The sequence below is a fragment of the Conger conger genome, chromosome 12, assembly GCF_963514075.1.
Source record: "Conger conger chromosome 12, fConCon1.1, whole genome shotgun sequence".
In the NCBI taxonomy this organism is placed as follows: domain Eukaryota; kingdom Metazoa; phylum Chordata; class Actinopteri; order Anguilliformes; family Congridae; genus Conger; species Conger conger.
In genome coordinates, this window is record NC_083771.1 from 25,375,025 (window position 1) to 25,397,053 (window position 22,029).

Consider the following 22,029-nt stretch of genomic DNA (forward strand, 5'->3'; position numbering starts at 1 on the left):
GATCCAGTTTCTACCATTTGCCTTGCTTCACCTCAAGCCATGAAGCTAAACTAAAAGACCTGGTCCACCCTGTAGCCTAGCCATGGATTTTGCTGTGGGAGAGTAGCTACCCCTAGACTACGGCCAGTTGGTTATTGCCAACTACTTAAAGAAATCTCTTGCAAACTTTAAAATATATTGATCATTTTAGAGATAATTTCTGTAATTACCTCAGAATACTGAGGATCAAATATCCTCCTCTGAAATGCTTAATACTTGGCCAGAATAGCTTAGATCTGTCATCATACTGACACTCTAAAGAGAGGAGTACACCCAGACCAGACCAGGGGACTCCACTCACACAGAGCCACAGGAACCCTACACTGTGGAACCAAGCAATCAAACCTGGAGGCTTCTTCAAGGTATAAGGTGAAGGGTGGGTGATCTGACCATACTCCTCCGTTACTGCACCCCTGTACTTGTAAACATGCATTACCAGGTAGCATGAGTGGTTTTAGGCTCTACATTCTATTCAGTACAATGTACAGTAAGTATGTTGCTATTACATCCCATGCTATTACATTATTTCCATCCCCAGGGCGGGATTGAACCTGCAGCCGCCTGTCTGCCAGACGACTGCTCTTACCACCTGAGCCAATGTCACCCCCCACACGGTCCATCTTGCTGCTCTTTTAAATCTTTTAAATTCCGGAAGTAATGCTGAACCTTTATTGGAACCATGGCCATGGCCAGATGAGACCAAAATGGAACTTCTTGGCCAGGCAAATCAGCAGTGCTGGGTTCAGTGTTGGAAAAAGGATGCTTATGTCCATACCCTTCAAACCTGGCTGCCATTGGAAAAGCACCAGGAAATGGTAAACTGACAACAGAACGACTGTTTTGCAATGGCTCTCTCAGTATCCGGTCTTGAATCTAAACAAAAATTGCAGTCCACAGATGTTGACCGAAGGATCGTGAAAGACTGGTGGGACCTGATGATATCAGAATTGAAGGGTGAAAGAATTCAATATGTAGTTGGAGGCAGAAGAAACAATTAAATTACAATTTACAGTGAAAATGTGTCAGAACCAGAATCCTAGCCCACATATTGACTAATAGTTATATTTGTAAATATGCAATAAATTATGATCAGGAGCAGTTGTTAGTCCGTTTATTTTATTCATTCATATATGACACTTTATTAAAACCCGAAAATATGATTAACATTTCTGAAGGAGTTTATTTCAAGAAATATGCCAACAAGTCATATTGTCGTGTACATACTGTCACATATTGTCGGTGCTTATTCCTGTGCAATTTACCTGACATTAATAACAAAACAAACATAACTGAATCCAACTTCATATTACACTCGTCAGTCGTTGAATTCAATACCTGCACAGAATGCATTACACTCCTGGTTGCGCTCCTGGTCAGCTATCATAAAGCACCTAGGCTAACTCAATTTCCCACATGCAAAGTCAACTGAAATTAGATGTAGGTACGTCATAATTCGTTTGTTGTTAAACTGTAACTTTTTGACAGCATCAAAAACATCACTGAAACCAAATAACAACGGATATGCAGAGCTCGGTGATGTGGCTCGATAATAAAAGGAAGCCATTTTGTGTGGTGAGGCGTCTGTACATGTCTGTGTATTTCTGTGTTCACGTCAGTAGCAGGAAGCGTGTCTTTGTGCCTATGAGAGCAGAATATTGTGTGTTGGCGAGCTAAGCTGCGCTGTAGTAACAACACCCAAACCTATCTCCTTATTTCTGAGCCCTGTCTGCAGCTTCATCCCGTTTCCTGCTTCCTCTGTGCAATGGATGGGTAGGTTTTTTTTTATATTACCTACTTTTAATGCAAGCGTGCCTGTGGCAAGATATGCTGTATACAAAACTAGCAACCTACTGGACTTTTCACAAATCTTATACGGAGCAACGATTCAATCATATTGCTTGGTAGAAAATAGGAGGAAGCGCAAGCAGCGAGGGTGTGTGCAAACAAGCAGTTTTCAGCTTACTGTTCCTCTCAGTTCGTTGAAAAATAACGTTTTTTATTTTCAAGTTATCCGTGTTATTATTTTATTTATAGTCAAATATTATCTAATATAAAACCGTAGAATCGCGCATGTGTTCTTGATGTTGTTTAACTATACCGTCAAATAGGGAATGGCAATGTTTATTATCAAAGTTGGATAAAGGAAGTATGCGTCAAATGTCTTGTCAACGAGATTTGTATCCATTACATTCAGTCCAACAGATGAGATGAAAATACTCCCTGCATTTAGTTAATTTTGTTGAGATATTAGACCTATAATTTTGCTATATTTTAATTACCAATGTGATGCTTCGGAAATATCCCTATGCTGCCATTTTAAGATCAGCGAGGGGCGTAACTGATAAATGTAGTATTGCTCGCGAAAACCGCGCTTGTGCAGCAAGATTTTTCCGTCTAGCCGGATAAAAAATTCGAATTTTCAGCAAAAGAAATTAAAAGTCGACCGAACAGGTCGTTACAAGCACGTGAGGTAGCATATGGTTCGATAATTAGGTACAACAGGAGCAGGAAACAGATTATTGTTTACCATTCGACTGCGTGTGAAAAGCATTCGCCTGGTGGGCGGGGGATTTCTATTTTCACTCTCACTTGAATTTGAGAAATAATACAGATTTTGGGCTTTTTAGCTGAGCATGTAAACCGTTTGTCTCGATTGCGCAGTTCGGACCCCTTGTAATGTTCTGCGAGTCGTGTTTCTTGTAGTCATCAGGCAGGTAAATTTATATAATGGGGCGGAACTGCGTGATGGAAAACACGGTTGAAAAAAGATCACGCTTTATTATCGTTAAATCGGGTTTTTGTAACCGAGGACTATTTCTCTAAAACGTTTGCCTTGCTCATTTTACTGGCTTTTTGTTAAATGTGGAATCGAAAGTGGTGCTGTAGAGTGTAGAGACTAATTAGTGACTTCTCGGTGCCTTTGTTAAACTTCGCATGGTGTCACGCTGGGCACTTCTAGAACAAAAGATCGACGAAGTCTTTTTTGCGTGACTGTCATGATGCTTTTTCCTTTTACTCCACATGCTTCTATTTATGGACCTCGTTATTTGTTGTAGTTTTTTGTGTATAGCATCTGCGTACAGCGTATCACGTTTACGAGTGATGAAAGTAACAATGTATTCTCAGCATTGAAATCGAAGGTGTTGGCCTTGTCCTGAATTAACTGTGGGAATATAATATTGTCCACCATTTGCACTAAAATCGATGTTCTGAACAAATGACCATACTCATTGTCCTATTATATTGACCAAACAGTTTGAATGCATGTTTTGTATTTTGGGCTATGTTTTAGAGATTTGAGAAACTGCCTATATGCCAAATTTTGACTGTGTCACATCAGGTTACTGTGTTGTCAAGTTAAGTAGCCAGATTTGTCCCATGTGTTCTCTATAACTGCAGGAGCATGTTTTTTTTTAATTAACTTAAATGTCTGTGATTAAAATCTTACCTGCACAATATATTTTTATTTTTAGTGTTTTCAAGTTGTGCTCAAGGTCTGTGTTTATGGAAGGGGCTTGTGTCTATGGTAGAGTTATAGTATGTTATAGAGTTTCAGTTTAAATTTTTTTTACTTTTTGTTCCAAACCAAGACAAATACGTGTATGCCTATGACAATAGTTGTGTTATATGACTGATATAAGCTGCCACTATACATGCATGTAACAGACAAGCTTCTATACATGTACAAATTTGGTTTAGATGTCTATCCAAACTTTTAGTTTCTGGGCAGATTGAATGTAGGGGGAGCTTTGGTTCCATCTTCAGAACGTGGAAAGTGAGCCTACTCGTCCGAGATGGAGCTTGGCTGGTTGGATAATGGAGTTAGAATGAATGTGTCAGTAGTAAAGCAGTATAAGATCTTTGGAAGAAGTGCAGTGGGGTTGAAGGTTTGTAGGCTCTGTCATTGGTAAGGCATAGTACTGGGTGCAGGGCCACAGTGGTGAAGCTTCTTCAGACAGAGATAAGTAGTTACACATGGGAGATGAATGTGGTTTGCCCAACAGAGTGAAGAAGGCAGCTCAGGTTAGGATTATTACACAGGGCTGGGCAACACTGCCCAGTGTCCAATCACCAACGTGACTGGACCAGACTAAAGATCAGTATTGAGAAGGAGATGAGAAAATCCAGTAACACTTTACTTGAACCCCTCACAATAAGGCAGACATAACACTGTTATGACAGATGTTACTGTCATAAAATGTACAGATAAAATTATGACAGTTTTATGTAATTCAACATAACCTGACATCCCGTGTTAGCCATCTTGCTAATGACAGCTGTTATGTCAGCCTTATGGTGAGGGGATCAAGTATAACTTATTTCATATAAATGTAAAAGCTTATTTTTGTAGCTTATATTTGTATACATCCTAAATGTAATTTCTAAACTGACATTTATGATACATGTCAAAATGGAAACGAGATAAAAAGGTTATTCACCAAGGCAACAAGCCATAAACTGTATCATGATTGAATCATAAAGACTTTTTTTTGGCAAGTAGGTTATAAGTAAGTATGTTTATGCTGAGATTATGTAGGTTTGGTGTAAAACCAGAAGTTTCTGGTTTGAGCTCTTTTGGTAACTACTGTAGTGTGGTTGGTGGTTCATGTCCCAATGTAACCACAATAAGACCACACAGCTGTTGGCCCCTTGAGCAAGGCCCTTAACCCCACATTGCTCCAGGAGGGATTAGCCTAATTAGTCTAATCAGCTGTAAATCGCTTTGGATAAAAGTGTCAGCTATATAACTAATGTAAATGTAATCTAATGATGCCTTCCCTCTGTTGATGGGAGGAAGTTATAAGAAGGAAAATCATAATTTGTTGAATATGCTGCAGAAGCATTCTCAGGGAGATGCTAATAGTGCTAATAGTGTAAACATTTCATATTGAAGTCCATTGTAACAAAATGATCATTTCTGTCTTCTAAAATAATTTCTTCTTGTTTCATACAGAGAGAAAGGTGTATTGGTAAAAACACAATTGAAAATGGAACAACACAGAATGAATCATGTGTATGTTATGACATCATCTCAGTAATTTCTGCCGCACAGATCAATGGCATTGATGCAGGCCTGCACTCTGGCAGGGGAACTTGTAATGTACAGTAGGCCTGTCTAGCTGTTTTTTCTAATTATGATATGTACAGCAGAGCAGTAGGCCCATGTCTCTAAATGTTTTTTATGTGTAATGTGTCCAGCACAGCAGTAGGGCTATGTCTCTGACTGTTTTGTACTAATAATATGTATAGCATAACAGGAGGCCCATGTCTCTGTTTTTACTTATAATATGTACAGCAGAGCAGTAGGTCCATGTCTCTGACTGTTTTTACTTATAATATGTTCAGCAGTGCAGTACAGCTATGTCTCTGGCTGTTTTGTACTTATAATATGTACTGCAGAGCTGTAGGCCTGTCCCTGCCTGTTTTTTTTAAAACTTATAATATGTACAACAGAGCAGTAGGCCTGTCTTCCTGTTTTTTTACTGATGATATGTACAGCAGAGCTGTAGACGGACGGTTTTTACTTATAACATGTACAGCAGAGCTGTAGGCCTGTCTCTGACTGTTTTATAGTTACAATATATACAGCAGGGCACTAGACCTGTGTCTCTTGACTGTTTTTTACTGATAATATGTACAGCAGAGCAGTCAGGCTTTGTCACTGACTGCTTTGTACTTACAAAATATGTATAGCAGGGCAGTAGGCCTATCTCTGCCAGTTTTTTACTTAACATATATACAGTAGAGCAGTAGAGTTATGTCTCTGACTGTTTTGTACATATGTACAGCAGAGCAGGTAGACCCAGTCTCTGACTGCTTTGTACTTATAATATGTACAGCAGAGCAGTACGCCCATGTCTCTAACTGTTTTTTATGTGTAACATGTCCAGCACAGCAGTAGGGCTATGTCTCTAACTGTTTTGTACTAATAATATGTATATCATAACAGTAGGCCCATGTCTCTGTTTTCACTTATAATATGTACAGCAGAGTAGTAGGCCTATCTCTGCCAGTTTTTTACTTAAAATATATACAGTAGAGCAGTAGAGTTATGTATCTGACTGTTTTGTACATATGTACAGCAGAGCAGTGGATCTGACTGCTTTGTATTTATAATATGTATAGCAGAGCAGTATACCTATGTCCCTGGTTTTACTTATAATATGTACAGCAGAGCAGTAGGCCTGTCTCTGACTGTTTTTTATTTACAATATGTACAGCAGGGCACTATACCTGTGTCTCTTGACTGTTTTTTACTAATAATATGTACAGCAGAGCAGTATGCCCATGTCTCGGTTCTTTACTTCTAATATGTATAGCAGAGCAGTAGGCTTATCGCTGCCAGTTTTTTTACTTCAAATATATACAGTAGAGCAGTAGAGTTATGTCTCTGACTGTTTTGTACTTATGTACAGCAGGGCAGTAGACTCATGTCTCTGACTGTTTCTTAGTTCTAATATGTATTGCACAGCAGTAGGACTATGTCTCTCACTGCTTTGTACTTATAATATGTACAGCAGAGCAGTAGGCCCATGTCCCTGGTTTTACTTCTAATATGTACAGCACAGCAGTAGGCCTTTCTCTGCCACTTTTTTTACTTATAATATGTACAGCAGAGCAGTAGTTATTTCTCTGTTTTGTACATATAATATGTACAGAAGAGCAGTAGGCGCATGTCTATGACTGTTTTTTCTACTAATAATATGCACAGCAGAGCAGTATGTTCATGTCTCTGACTGTTTTTACTTATAATATGTACAGCCGGCCAGTAGACCCATGTCTGACTGTTTTTTACGTGTAATATGTACAGCAGAGCAGTAGACCTGTCTACTTATAAAAAATCCTTTTTTATAGGGCTTTTTAACAGAGGGTACATTTTAATGTACAGCAGAGCAGTAGGGTTATGTCACTGACTGCTTTGTACTTACAAGAGTAGTAGGCCTGTCTCTACCAGTTTTTTACTTAAAATATATACAGTAGAGCAGTAGAGTTATGTTTCTGGCTGTTTTGTGTATATTATATGTACAGCAGAGCAGTAGGCCCATGTCTCTGACTGCTTTTTTTACTTATAATATGTAGCACGTCCATGCCCTTTTGCCGTTGTGTTTTCTGTGTATTCCCTCCCCTTCCAAGATTTTTCTGTTTCCTTTGCATTTTGTGCCTTATGTCCCTGTTCTCTTTCCGTTGTCCATTCTGTTCTGCCTGTTTATTTTCTTCACCTGTGTCTATGCCTTCCACTCCTGATATGTATTTCCTTCCTGTCTCTTGTCATTGGTTTCACCTGTTAGTCGCTGTGCACTTGTTAGTTTCGTATTTAAACCTGTCCTATTTCAGTCCTTGTACCTAGTTCATCTTATACTTATTATTTCCTATCCCCGGTTCTAGTCTCTGCTGTTTCCTTTACCTGTGTTGTTTTCTGTTCTGTTTTTGTTCTGTTTTGGACTCTGCCTGGATTCTGCCTGGATTATTTTTGTATTCTCTTTCTGTATTGTTGTTTTTGTACTTTCGCCTGTTTGGACTGCTTCCCCATTACCGAACTCTGCTTGTTTTATCTTTATGTACCTGATACCTTTTTGCTGGTTTTTGACCTCTGCCTGCCTGGATCTGCCTTTTATTATTAAAGCCTGCCATTTTCGCATTATCCCTGAGTCTGTGCTTGGTTCCTCTGTCCTGCACTCTGTTAGTGGGGCATTTCATTGGCTAATGCTTCTTAACCCTTTCCATTTTGCCCCCCCCCCCCCCCCCCCAGAGGGAAATTTTGTGCTAGTCCTATAAAAGTGTCAATATCTCAAATCCTATTTACTGCTCACTCATGCATGAAAAATGAAATTAAAAGAAGAGACTTGTACCATTCAGAATTTTGAGACACATTTATGTCAGAGCATGACATTCAGTGTACACAAAAGATACACTAAAATACAAACAAAATACAAAACACTGAATATCTCAATTGAAGTCAAGGACCAACCCAGAACTTGGTTGTGCACGAACTTGATGTCAACTCGTTTACAAAATATGCTAATGATATTGAATGATATGGCATTCAAATTCCGCATGAGTTTTCCCAAAACTGCACCCAGATGTTCCCAAATCTCTCCAAATAAAAAACATCTGCATATTCTTTGGTCCAGATACATGAACAATCAGAAAAGCTTATTTTTCTATTAAAACAGATTCTTTGATATAAAATGTAAAGACAATTAGCCTTCACATGCGTTTCATTTACATATATGTGAGTATGTTTTTATAAAGCATGCCCAAAGTGTCTAAAATGATAACTCACCCAAACGCTTTTAACCAATCTGCATCACATTTAAAATGGAACTGTATTTCAAAATTAGGTTACCCAGAGCCCCGTCAGCCCTGTTAGCCAGTGCAATTACAGGTTTATCATTAATTACAATGGATGCTTTCCCTTAGTCTACGCTACATTGACTAGAATAGATAACAAGGATACTGCACATAACCATTGAAAGAAGCACTTTAGCCCTTTAAGGTGTCACAAATATGGGATTAGTGTGAAATCCGTATTTAGATTATTATTCACTGAACATTATAACGCTGATGTAACAATTACTTCTGGTAACTGAAAGCAATGGAGGTCTAGAATGCTGACCAAGAACTTTGAAAAGAACATTCCAGAAAACCTACTCTGCAAGGGGTTAAAAGTCACATGGAAAGTATCCTGGCAGGCAAGTGGGGTCTCATCTCTGCTGTGCCCTTATTGCAAACTCATTAGCAGCTGCAGTGCTGCCCCTTTAGTGCGTCTCTGTGTCAGAGAGCAGTTAATCAGGCTGGTACACAGCGGAGAGTGCTCGTCTGGTGCTTCCACATTGAGAGAGATCTGTGAACGGGGAGCGAGGGTGGTTTAGTTAGTGGCTGACTCATCGTACTGTTAAGACTTTGTCTAGTAATAAGATGCAATACTAAAAACACTGCTGGTTCCATGGCTTAAACTGATATGTTGTTTTGGTACAGATGACAAATCGGTCGTGTACATTATATGTACCTATTCCATGTATTAAATTAAATTCAACTAAATCTTTTATCATTCTACTCATCTTTTTATTCGGTTGGAATTGAATTCCCAGCGTGAATTGAAATATTCTAGTCAAATTCATTCAATTGTCCACGTCAAATAAGATATCGTGGAATAAAAAACCCCCCGAAATATCTGTAGTTTCAGATCGTCACTGATCTGAGTCACTGATTTCATAAATTGCCCTCTCGGTTACAAGATCTTAAATTCCCCAAATTCTGACTGAATGTCTGAATCTCATTGTGTAATCCCCTCACAACCAACCACACTAATGATGCCAACAGGGTGCTGAGGAGATGAGTAGACTGTTTAGATGAGTGGACTGTGTTTAGGAGGTGAGTGGACTGTGTTTAGGAGGTGAGTGGACTGTGTTTAGGAGGTGAGTAGACTGTGTTTAGGAGGTGAGTAGACTGTGTTTAGGAGATGAGTGGACTGTGTTTAGGAGATGAGTACACGTGTTTAGGAGATGAGTGGACTGTGTTTAGGAGATGAGTACACATGTTTAGGAGATGAGTAGACTGTGTTTAGGAGGTGAGTAGACTGTGTTTAGGAGATGAGTGGACTGTGTTTAGGAGATGAGTACACGTGTTTAGGAGATGAGTGGACTGTGTTTAGGAGATGAGTGGACTGTGTTTAGGAGATGAGTGGACTGTGTCTAGGAGATGACTACACTGTTTAAGAGATGAGTACACTGTATTTAGCAGATGGGTAGGCTGTTTAGGAGATGAGTGGAGTGGACTGTGTTTATTAGATTACTAGACTGTGTTTAGGTTATGAGTTGAGTTTTTAAATGAGTGGACTGTGTTTAACAGATTGGTGAACTGTGTTTAGGAGGTGAGTAGACTGTGTTTAGGAGATGAATGGACTGTATTTAGGAGATGAGTGTACAGTAAAAGTCCAGTATTCTCTTCACAGCTGCTTGGAAGTTAATTCCATTTGTAAAAACCTATGATTGAGGGTACTAATGTGGTTGCAGTCTGTGGGGCTGTGAAAGTTAAATTGTTCATAAAAATTTTAGATCCTGAAAGTGTCCCTTTCAATATATTTTTTAAGTAGTACAACTGACTGCTGAGAACTGCTCTGCAACTAGGCTATTGACTCATGGAGATATTTCTGATTGTAATACAGAATCATTTTGTAATCTTGGCCCACAGTAGTCCTGTTGCTGTGATGTTTGATACAGGAACGGATGTGTGCATAACACTGTCAATCCTCCTGTCCCCTCTTGTATTAAGTTGCCTTGGTAACTGCTTTCTCCCCTAACCTTTATCAAAGATGAGACTATAAATAGCACTATGGTAATTCTAGTCGACTCCACCCTTGTCAAGACATTATGGATGGTGTGCGACATGTAAAACTATCCCCCACACACCCCTCTCTTTCACGGCACTTATGGTGTAGGGCACTAAGCACTCACTCATCAATAACCCAACACACACCTCCCCCTGATCTGCCTCAGCTGCTCTTTCATGTGGCTTTCGCTGCATTACAATGAATTATATCGACTATAGATTAAAGATACACTGCTCAAAAAAATTAAGGGAACACTTAAGTGACACATTAGATCTTGAACCCAGGGCCCACTGCACCAGCGTAAGGTCTGACAATCGGTCTGAGGATTTCATTCCAGTACCTAACAGCAGTTAGGGTACCTTTAGCTATGACATGGAGGTCTGTGCAACCCTCCAAGGATATGCCTCCCCAGACCATCACTGACCCACCACCAAACCGGTCATGCTGGATGATGTTAGAGGGATAAGGAGAGAGCAATTGTCTATGGCCACCACATGCAAAACCATTACCTTTTTGGGTTGGGTTTGGGTTGTCTTGGTTTTGCATCTCCATTCCACCTGTTGTCACTTTCATTTGCACCAAAGCAGGTGAAATTGATTCACAATCACTTGTGCTTCCTAAATGGACAGATTGATATCCCTGAAGTTTAACTGACATCACTGTTACACTGTGATGATTAAGTGTTCCCTTAATTTTTTTGAGCAGTGTATATGTTGAATTCATCTTTGTACCTTGACTACATCTATTCACTATATCTGCTAAATGACAATAAAAGTACAGTATATAGTTCTGGTGTTTAAGTAAGGTGCTTTGGTTCTGTAAACATAGCAGCTACACGCACAATCACGGAGCCCATTATTCATCCATTTTCAGATGATTATACATTTTCATGCTTTGTATTGAGGTGTTTTGGACAATCTTATTTCAGTTTTATTTTACTGTTTGAATGCAGGAAAAGTGACAGCTGATTGTGAGGCATACAGCAGCACAGTTTGTTCTGTTTTTATAATATTTTGGTATTTTCTTACATGTCACCTTATGGTAAATAAAACAATGCATGATTTCACTAGGAGAAATATGGCTATTGTAATTTCATAACATTTAAAGAGCAATTCCTGTCCATCCAGTGTAACATTTTATCTAAAATTTAAGTTATTACAAAGTAAGAAAATCCTTTAAGGAAAGCCATATATCAGTCAGGGCTTGGATAAATGGTAAGGCCAGCTCTTACAGTATCGTGTACGCACCATAAGTCATACTATCTAAACACAGGAGACACGCTGGAGTGTGCAGCTTAATAGAAGGTAATTGCTGGTTTAACAGAGCACCAGGTGCTGGGAGATTTAGCTCAGATTGTAGGGTATGGTGAGCTTGGTGTACCATGGCTGTGCTACAGTCTCATTGTAGCATGTTTTTGTGCTTCACCTGCTCAGATCCAGTTGACTCACCACTGAGGATTAATGCAGGAGGATTAACGTTTTGAATGTTCTTTACCTCCTGAACAAAGAAATCCAACGTCGCCTTTGCGATGCATGGCTCCCATTATTATCTGTATTCATACAGCAGCTACTGATGCCACCATTTGGTTTCATTGTAACAGGTGTCTTTCCTGCCACCAGCCTCTAGCATCACCAGCCTTTAGCACCACCAGCCTTTAACACTAATAGCCTTTAGCACCGGCAGCCTTTAAATGGTAAATTGTAATTTATATAGCATCTTTATCCAAAGCACTATACAATTGATTCTTCTCATTCACCCATACACACACCAACAGCAATTGGCTTCCATGCAAGGCACCAACCAGCTTGTCAGGATCAAACCGGAAACCCTCCTACTGCCAGACAACTGCTCTTACTGCCTGAGCCAATGTCGCCCTGAGTACCTTTTGTACTAATAGCCTTTAGCACCAGTAGCTTTTAGCACTAATAGCCTTTAGCACCACTAGCCTTTAGCACCAGGACCCTTTAGCACCACCAACCTTTACCACCAAAAGCCTTTAGCACGACTAGCCTTTAGCACCAACAACTTTTTAGCACCAGTAGCCTTTAGCACCAGGGCCCTTTAGCACCACCAGCCTTTAGCACCAAAAGCCTTTAGCATTAATAGCCTTTAGTGTCAGTAGGAGGTAGTCATAGATTTTCATATTGTGATAACACGTCAATTAACTGAGAAAGTTTGTAATACAGTTTTGAATCTCAAAAACTCTTTTTTGGTATGAGTTGGTGTAATTCGAACAATGATTCCTGTAGCCTGTAGCCTAGTGGTACATGACTGGGACCCAGAAGGTTGGTGGTTCAAGCTGTTGGGCACTTAGGCAAGGCCCTTGACCCCACATTGCTCCAGGGGGGATTTTCCCCTGCTTAGTCTGAGTCGCTTTAGATAAAAGCATCAGCTAAATAAAGGTAATGTATTGTAATGTAATCTTCGTTGAGATGGCTTACTGTATGTCTTAAAACAATGGCATTCTGCTGGATGCTGTCCCCAATAAATGGATCTGAAATCAGGAAAGGAAAAGTAATCTTTAAAATCCTGGCTGGAGGTAGAGAACTCATAAATGTTAAAAGATGATTTATGAGTTGCATCACAGGAATGCACTATGTACAGATGTGGGTATGGACAATTTGACTATTTTCTAAATTCAGATTATGTTTTTATATATCACACAAGCTACACAGACCAGATACACACAAAGGGCCTCATTTATCAATATTTTCGAAAATCCATCTGAAAATGTATATGTGATCGGAAACAAACTAAAGATTTGTGCTGGAGTAGACCCATTTTTTTTCGTATCCACATGTGTATGTTGATAAATACCAATCAATCATAAACAAAAAGCACTTGCACAAAATTAGCATAAATTGACGCCTCTAAAATACCTCATAAGGACCACAGAAATAATTTTCAAGCTATTTAAAGAGATGGCAGAGAAAAGATGAGAACTTTTAAAATACTGTGTAGCCTACACAAGATCAGATTTTTAAAATATATATCATTATATGACTGTGTGTGCTACAGCTACTTTGTACTTTGCGAACATAAAAATATATATTAAAACATATTTAGGTGTTAACATCCTCTATGTCATAATGTTTTGTTATAATAAACTTGAACTCGCCGTTATTGTTCGTTGTTTATTCTGTTCAATGTCGGACAAGGAAATTAAGCTGATTGTTCTGGTGGAGAAACATGCGATGTGCCAAATCTGATGAAGATCCACTGGGATTGAACGTTGTCTACAATAAAGGTGTGCAAGGAGCATATCAGTGTGCAGGGTTCCTTCTTTTCATCCAAACTAACATCTAAACATCGGTAATTTGCGTACTTTTGTTCATATTAGTGACATAAACTACGTATGCGCCACGTAGAACTCGAATAAAAATGTGGAGCGGCGTCCAACCTGCTACAATTTTCTACACATCAGAGATATTGCTGTTTTTGTAATCTATGTCTTGAGTTCCACATACTGTGGAACAGATTCAAATAAATAGCTTGACATAAAACTGGAGGCAAAGTTATAAAATGAAACATTACCCATTTTATTGTTGAATCCTGTTGCATTTTTATATGATATGAATAATTATAATATCCAATTGGCATATTAAAATAATTTAGCGACTCTAAATTCATGGAATAATAAAACAACAAAACTTTCATTTTCATGCTTTCAGCTGAGACCACTCCTGAAGTTCGGCTCCTCGTTAGGCTACACAGCTCACATCTGATAAATGAGGCCCAAAGTGTTTTGTAACATTTCTGCGGCATTATCATTTAACTGATGGTTGGACTATTTTTGCTAATGCCAAGGAACTAATCTGTCTGTAAGTGCCTGTTCCAAAACTCTAATTTATTAAGTGTACTTTTTAGCAAACTCTGGCCTTTCTGCTATTGAGGCTTCTTCTGTTCTTGATGTTTACCAGGATTTGCATCTAGCAATAATCCCTTTGGTTTTGCTAGTGTAGTCATGTCTTTATGGCAATATTTGACACATCTATGTCTACATCCTGGAGAGTGTTCTTGATCTGTTCAACAATTGAAAAGGGTTTTTTCTTCACAATTGAAAGTATTATTTGGTCATCAGTGGTCTTCTATGGTCTACCAGGTTGTTTGCTATTGCTGCGCTCACCTGTGTGTTTTTTTATTTTTCTTGAATCAACTGTAGAACTTATGTAAGTTTCTTGTGAATGCTCTAATAATGATGGCCAAGAAATAGCCGAGCAGAAAATTGTCCAATATCTTCTGATCGCCCAAAATGAGGCACTATGTATGGAATGGCTATGATTCTTACAGGGCTCACCCGATATCGATGTAAATGCCCGTAAATTGAATCTGGCTGTCTGCACTTTAACCTCACATTGTTTCATTTAAAATCCCTTGGGCTTTGAGTCTTCATCATTGCTTAAGCACAAAGGCTTGAATATGCTGCAGTATGAGTCTCATTGTGATGTAAGCACATACAACATAGCCATGGTCAAGCTACACTTCAGATCTGTGGGTCATGTTGGTACAGCACATTATGTGTACACAACGTCAGTCAAGGTAGGTCACATAGTAAATATACCATTTCTGGTGTGGGGTATGGCTATATGAATTGAAAATGTATATACTGTATTTTTATTTCATATACAGCAAATGCTATTTTAAAATCAATTTACCATACAAGACTTCGCATTATGTGTAGACTATTGTTTTGATCCCATTTACTGTGAAAGATGTAGGCTGTAGCAGTTAAGGTGATTTATTTAAGGTCACTAAAAGAACTAAACTTGAAATTATGCCACTAACAGACATGATTGAGTTTGAGCTGCTAACTAACCCAGTAATTGGTGAAATGTTTAAGGTCTCTTGTGTATTGAGATCTTTGTTAGATCTATCTATTTAAAACCAAGACTGAACATCTGTTCACGTTAAGGAACAAGAAAGAAAGCAGTAAAAGCCTCTCAAGGCATATTCCTTGACAGCTGCTGCTGGTGGCAGTAGAAAAGACCCAGACATACTGCTCTCAGACAGATGCTGTACTCACGCCTAACAGTGTCACTCTACCCAACTGCAAAGCGAATGTGTAACTGCTTATACCCACATACTTCCATTATGGCATAACTGTATAGAGGGGAAAAAGAACGAACAGGGACAAACAGACAGTGTGGAAAGGACATTCTTTCACACTAATTTCAGGCCAACATACTCTTCCTCTTAATGGAAACGTTTTTTTCCCAATTTTAAATTCACATTAAAGTACAGCAGCTCTTCTGGCTCCGGACTGGACCATATGGTTCATAATTCCTTATGTTGCAGAATATGATCCCAACAGATCTTGCACACCAATGGGCAAATTTCACACAATATTTAACAGGAGAATTCCATTTTAGTCTCACTGCCCATGATATCGCCTCATATGTGTTTTGTATTTTGCTGGATTTTACAGGTTAATACATTTTCTGTTCTGCAGCAAATTCTGACTGGATAGAAATATATTCTTTATGCAAGAATACTTGATTTAGAGCTTGATTTAGATATTTGTGAAGCTAGTTAGTTTTAGCCTAATTATAATCAGTTGTAATAGTACCCATTGTCAATGCTACTTATCTGTAAAACAAAATGTTTCAGTAGAGAAAAATATATATAATTAGTAGTTTAGCTAGTTAGAAGAGTATGGCAGTTCATTCAGCAATGAATTTATCCCAACTAAACAGTGTTTTTCCCCTATTACTTCTCTAGTTGATCAATTTGTAAAAAAATTCACTTAACCGTGTTACATAGATTTTTGGCCCATTTTGTGTTTGATGAGCAAACGCAAAGCATATGAGCTATGCCTTATTCTTCCAAAGACTGTCATCAGTTTCCTCTCCTGGTGAAAATCACATTAACTGCTCCTATAATTTAAACAGATCTTATACCACATCTTATTACATCAAACCGACAGGTGCAATCAGCTGGTGAGACAAGGCTGCAACATGTGACCACTAAACTACAGAACAGGGCCATAACAGCGTCATGAGTCATTTCTGTGATGTCTTCTGCATTGCTACGAGGGAGGCCACAGTTCCATGGTCATGCTGCACTTGCATGCTGCTCTCATAACATGGTGCTCATTAGGAAATGCTACAAAGGGACATCTATGAACAATTAAATCAGAGTGACATCCCTACAGGCCCCGCCCCCAGCACCCTGTCATCACTCTGGCTCCTCCCCTATTGTTGTGCTGATGAGGAAGATCCCTGAGTCCCTGTTGTCCCTGAGATAAGAGTAGCTTTAAGCCAATCCCCAAACCCTTCCTTCAGAAGTACATTGTTTTAATGGCCAGGGTCTTTAAGGGTTTTTATGTTTAAGTGGCCAGGGTTGTGGCTTTGCCTTGCCCAGCAGAGTGTGAATTACTGCAGGGGGCGCTGTGGTCTTGGTCGATTATCATTTCATATGCATCAGAGGTAAAATTTATTCTACTGCATAAATGATTTGATTAGAATGAGTACCTTATGAGGTGACGCATTGACACTGATATCATTTATTATAGCTTTAATCAGCACAGCCAACCGCCATTCACGATAAGCCCAGTACATTTCACCATTGTAATTAATGGCATTATAATTATAATAGGAAGATAATAGGAGTGTCAGTAGATTAATTGATTCCACCACTGGAATAGCTCACCAAGCAATGCTTAGATGAGAATACAGATACATGTATTGCTGGGGTTGTGCCCACCTGTACGTGGACTGTGGCTTCTGCTAGCTCAGACCATTATTACATTACATTTACATTATTGGCATTTGGCAGACGCTCTTATCCAGAGCAACATACAGTTGATTAGACTAAGTAGGAGACAATCCTCCTCTGGAGCAATGTAGGGTTAAGGGCCTTGCTCAAGGGCCCAGCGGCTGCTTGGATCTTATTGTGGCTACACCGGGGATCGAACCACCGACCTTGCATGTCCCAGTCATGTACCTTAACCACTACGCTACAGGCCGCCCAGCAGTGTGCCCACCTGTATGTGGCCCGTGGCGTCTGCTAGCTCAGACCTCTCACACTGCCATTCTTCAGTGTGTCTCCCGCACGGCCTTAGCGATATAAACCACTTGCGTTTCAGCAGTCCTCATTACATTACATAATGATGTTCTACTGTGTCACTAATTCCTGCCTTTTGATCCGTTGCTTCTGATATTCTCTCATAAGGTTGAGAAAATTCCTTGCAGCCTTCAGCGTGAAAGGTTCTGCTTTCCCTCTCACAAAACCGGTTTATGGAACGAAGCCTAAATGTAACTTTAGCCTGTGAAAGTAGAAGGACTACGTGTTTATTAGGCGGTACAGTGTGTGAGTGTTGTAAGGATGTTCATGTACAGAGATCATGGCTTTATTGGGTTTGCAGTGAGGTGTGTAATGGTGTTTGAGGTGCACCATGGTCACAGTGTGTTTTGACATTCTGCCTGGCCTGTTCTCCATTTGTCTGAGCGCTCTGATTGGCCTCAGAATGCTCTGCCTGTCTCCGCCTGACTGTTCCAGAAGAGCAGACTCCACCCTTTCTTGGTGGGAGATAGTGAGGTTTGGAAACAGGGCTGAGCCACTAGACTGTTCTCTCTCTGCTGTGGCTGTATCCTGCTGTTCTCTCTCTGCTGTGGCTGCATCATGCTGCTGTTCTCTCTCTGCTGTGTCTGCATCCTGCTGCTGTTCTCTCTCTGTACATAAATATTCCAAAGTCTACATAGGCAGTATGTTTTTAACTTGTAAATAATGTGGTATATAAATATTCCAAAGTGTACATAAGCAGTATCTTATCCTGAACAGGGTCGCAGGGGGGCTGGAGCCTATCCCAGCATACATTGGGCGAAAGGCAGGAATAAACCCTGGACAGGTCGCCAGTCCATCGCAGGGCACACACACCATTCACTCACACACTCATACCCACGGGCAATTTAGACTCTCCAATCAGCCTAACCTGCATGTCTTTGGACTGTGGGAGGAAACTGGAGTACCCGGAGGAAACCCACATGAACACGGGGAGAACATGTAAACTCCACACAGTGAGGCCCCGGCCAACCGGGTTTCGAACCCAGGACCTCCTTGCTGTGAGGCAGCAGTGCTACCCACTGCACCATCCATGCCACCCCACTTATAAATAATGCGGTATATGAATATTCCAAAGTGTACATAGGCAGTATGTTTTTAACTTGTAAATAATGTGTATCTGTGATTGTGGAATAATTTCCAGACAGAGATTTGGGTAGTTTGTATGAGGAGTAACTCTGACACTCTCTATTTGAGACCGCAGAGCGACAGTAACTCTGACGTGCTCTCTATTTGAGACCACAGAGCAACAGTAACTCTGACGTGCTCTCTATTTGAGACCGCAGAGCAACAGTAAATCTGACCTGTTCTCTATTTGAGACCGCAGAGCAACAGTAACTCTGAGGCTCACTATTTGAGACCACAGACCAAACAGTAACCCTGACACTCTTTATTTGAGACCACAGAGCGACAGTAACTCTGATGTGCTCTCTATTTGAGACTGCAGAGCAACAGTAACTCTGACATGCTCTCTATTTGAGACCACAGAGCAACAGTAACTCTGAGGCTCACTATTTGAGACCGCAGACCAACAGTAACCCTGACACTCTTTATTTGAGACTGCAGAGTGACAGTAACTCTGACGTGCTCTCTATTTGTGACCGCAGGGCTGTTATGTACGGTTCTGAAGACCCAAACTCAGACCAAGGAGTATCCAAAAGTAGCCTTTATTACAGTCCAAAGCCAAGAGATCACAAGACAACGATGCCAAAACAAGATGCAAAAGAAAAGTCAAAGCAGGGGTCAAAAATCCATAAAATCCGAAGGCAAAGGTACAGAAGGGCTCGGCAAAATCAAAGTCGATGAAAGCAGAAGAATCAAATCCAAAACCAAACAAATCAAAGGGGCTAGGCAAAGGGTTGTCGTAAAGATTCTCAATTAAACAGGAGTACTGGTAACTTGGCTCTGAATAATGATCAACATTCTGACAAAGAACAATGCAGAGACTGAGGTTTAATTACATGAGGGAATGTGGCAAACTAGGCGGAGCTTGGGAGAGAGGTGGGCTAAACAAATAGACAACAGGTGAAGAACATAATAGGGTAATGATACAATAACAAGGTGAAATGAGAACGCAGGCTGGATGCACATCGACCAACACGTAATACAGACAGCTCCGGATTAGGGAGTGGACATTTGCATAGAGATAAGAGACATAGTGATAGCGAGAGACAGATGCGAATACTTCACTGAAACTAAGCAAGTAATCAATGATAGGATAGGAAGGCGGAGTTACAGAACAGAATAGAAGCTGGAAATAACGTTAGTAAGTTAGTTACGTGCTTCAATCTAAATTACCCAAAATAAGTGACTGTTAGTTAATTAGTTAGACAGACAGTAAGTGTGTTAATATAATGATTACTGTACTATATATATTAGTAGTATTTATTAAGTATAGTGCTATACAACATTAACTAGCGAGAAAGCAGGAAGTAAGGAATGCGAGCCTGGGAAGGAATCTTTGAAACCCTGAATACGGCTCGAAAAATACAGACACAGACATAATGGGATGATGAATGCAATGAGCTGTAGTGGATAACAATAAACCAGATATGAAATAATCATAAGAATAACAATAAACAAACAGACAAAACTCAGGAACATTACAAGGGTGACAGTAACCCTGTCGTGTTCTCTATTTGAGACTGCAGAGCGACAGTAACTCTGATGTCTCTCTAAGAAGCACATGAATATGGCTGCCACAGTCAGAAAAACTGGTGTGTGACGGGACAGAGCAGTGTTACAGGACAGAGCAGTGTTACAGGACAGAGCAGTGTACAGGACAGAGCAGTGTTACAGGACAGAGCAGTGTTACAGGACAGAGCAGTGTACAGGACAGAGCAGTGTTACACGACAGAGCAGTGTTATAGGACAGAGCAGTGTACAGGACAGAGCAGTGTTACAGGACAGAGCAGTGTATAGAACAGAGCAGTGTTACAGGACAGAGCAGTGTTACAGGACAGAGCAGTGTTACAGGACAGAGCAGTGTATAGAACAGAGCAGTGTTACAGGACAGAGCAGTGTTACAGGACAGAGCAGTGTACAGGACAGAGCAGTGTTAGAGGACAGAGCAGTGTATAGAACAGAGCAGTGTTACAGGACAGAGCAGTGTATAGAACAGAGCAGTGTTACAGGACAGAGCAGTGTATAGAACAGAGCAGTGTTACAGGACAGAGCAGGGTCTGGTGCCTCATTTATAGCCGTTGCAGAAAAAAGGGCGAAATGTGCATATGCCACTTTCTAAGCATAAATTGGGATTTATATTAAAAAAACATGACACGGAAATTGGCGTACGTTTAGGGAATGACAATTTCGCTCAATTATTTGGACTCATAACATTCAATTAATTTTCACAATGGACTTGGGGCATCAATTTGTCCACACTGATTGATTCAAAGTGTTAAGCAATTCCACTACTATGGCTTTGGATGGAGATGGTGTTCCGGGACCACAAGGATTTTTCGGCCCAAGATGATGACTGGGTTATGAGCCTATTTTGTTGATTTTGATATCATTGAGCCTCATTATGCCATCCGTGTGGGATGGCATAATTGGAATGACCCAACCATACATAAGGTTTCCCTACACTCCCGATGAACAAGCCAACATCAAAGCGCAATTTGCAGCGTGTTCCCAAATGTAATCAGTGCGATCGAATGCACTCATATTGCAATAAGCACACCACACGATGTGGGATGTGACAGTTTTTGTAAATGGATACCATCCCATTTTTTAAACGGTTAATTGTGTAACCGATACTGTTCGTATCTTTTTCTTTTTTTTAAAACTGTACTTCAACTTTATTTTGGGCCATCTTAATAGTTACACATCAACATTGTCAATTAGATAATAGCCTAATTGCCAAATTAAAGATTTACATGTACATTGACATGGTGCAGTGTAACCTCACAGTTAGAGCAGTCTAGGCTGGCTCAATCCATGTAGTTTACATCGAGGCATGCTGGTCGATTGTGTGTCATTTTTAAAAAATGCATCGGTTAAAATAACAATTCTTCATGTTTTCATCACTCTTCACTATGGCTTCTGCCAGACAGACTTGATTGGTGTGAAATCTGTAAATATGCTGCTGTTAAGAAATATTGCACTCCCCCCCCCCTTGGGAGTGCAATATTTGCCTGATATTATATGACACTATAACATATAACACAATTTTACCATAGGCGACTGGTCTACTGATCATTTATGCCAATACAGGTCTCTATACAATTTGATATATTTTTATGTAACAGTAAACTTTGGCAATGGATTTTATGTGGCACGGGACAATCGTGGTTGTGAGATTAACATATTAAATTTTTCGCTGAAAGCAGGATATTTTCGCTTTCAATATCCAATGGATAAATAGCCTACCGCATACCTATTTGACACCGCAAACCACAGAGCGGTACAACTCAGTTTGGTTAACCGTTTAAACAAGGACAAATTTGCTTTAGTGAATAAATTGCATCAATTTCCACCTTTCTAAATTTCTCTTCTTAGCTTTGCGCTCTGATATTGCCATTCACAGACATAGCCAACATAGGGATTATCAAGGACAGTTCTATGCTTATCAATATTAATTAAGGGTGTTTCTTTAA

General features: G+C 39.9%; 1 protein-coding gene across 2 annotated transcripts in view; it reads left to right on the forward strand.

The window, feature by feature from the left end:
* Positions 1-1,668: 1,668 nt before the first annotated feature.
* Positions 1,669-22,029, forward strand: part of ptbp3 (polypyrimidine tract binding protein 3) — an 83,319-nt gene continuing 62,958 nt past the window's right edge. For both annotated transcript variants that reach the window (XM_061262418.1, XM_061262419.1), the window contains exon 1: positions 1,669-1,809. The gene's annotated coding sequence lies outside the window, so the exon portion shown is untranslated. The remainder of the gene's footprint in view (positions 1,810-22,029) is intronic.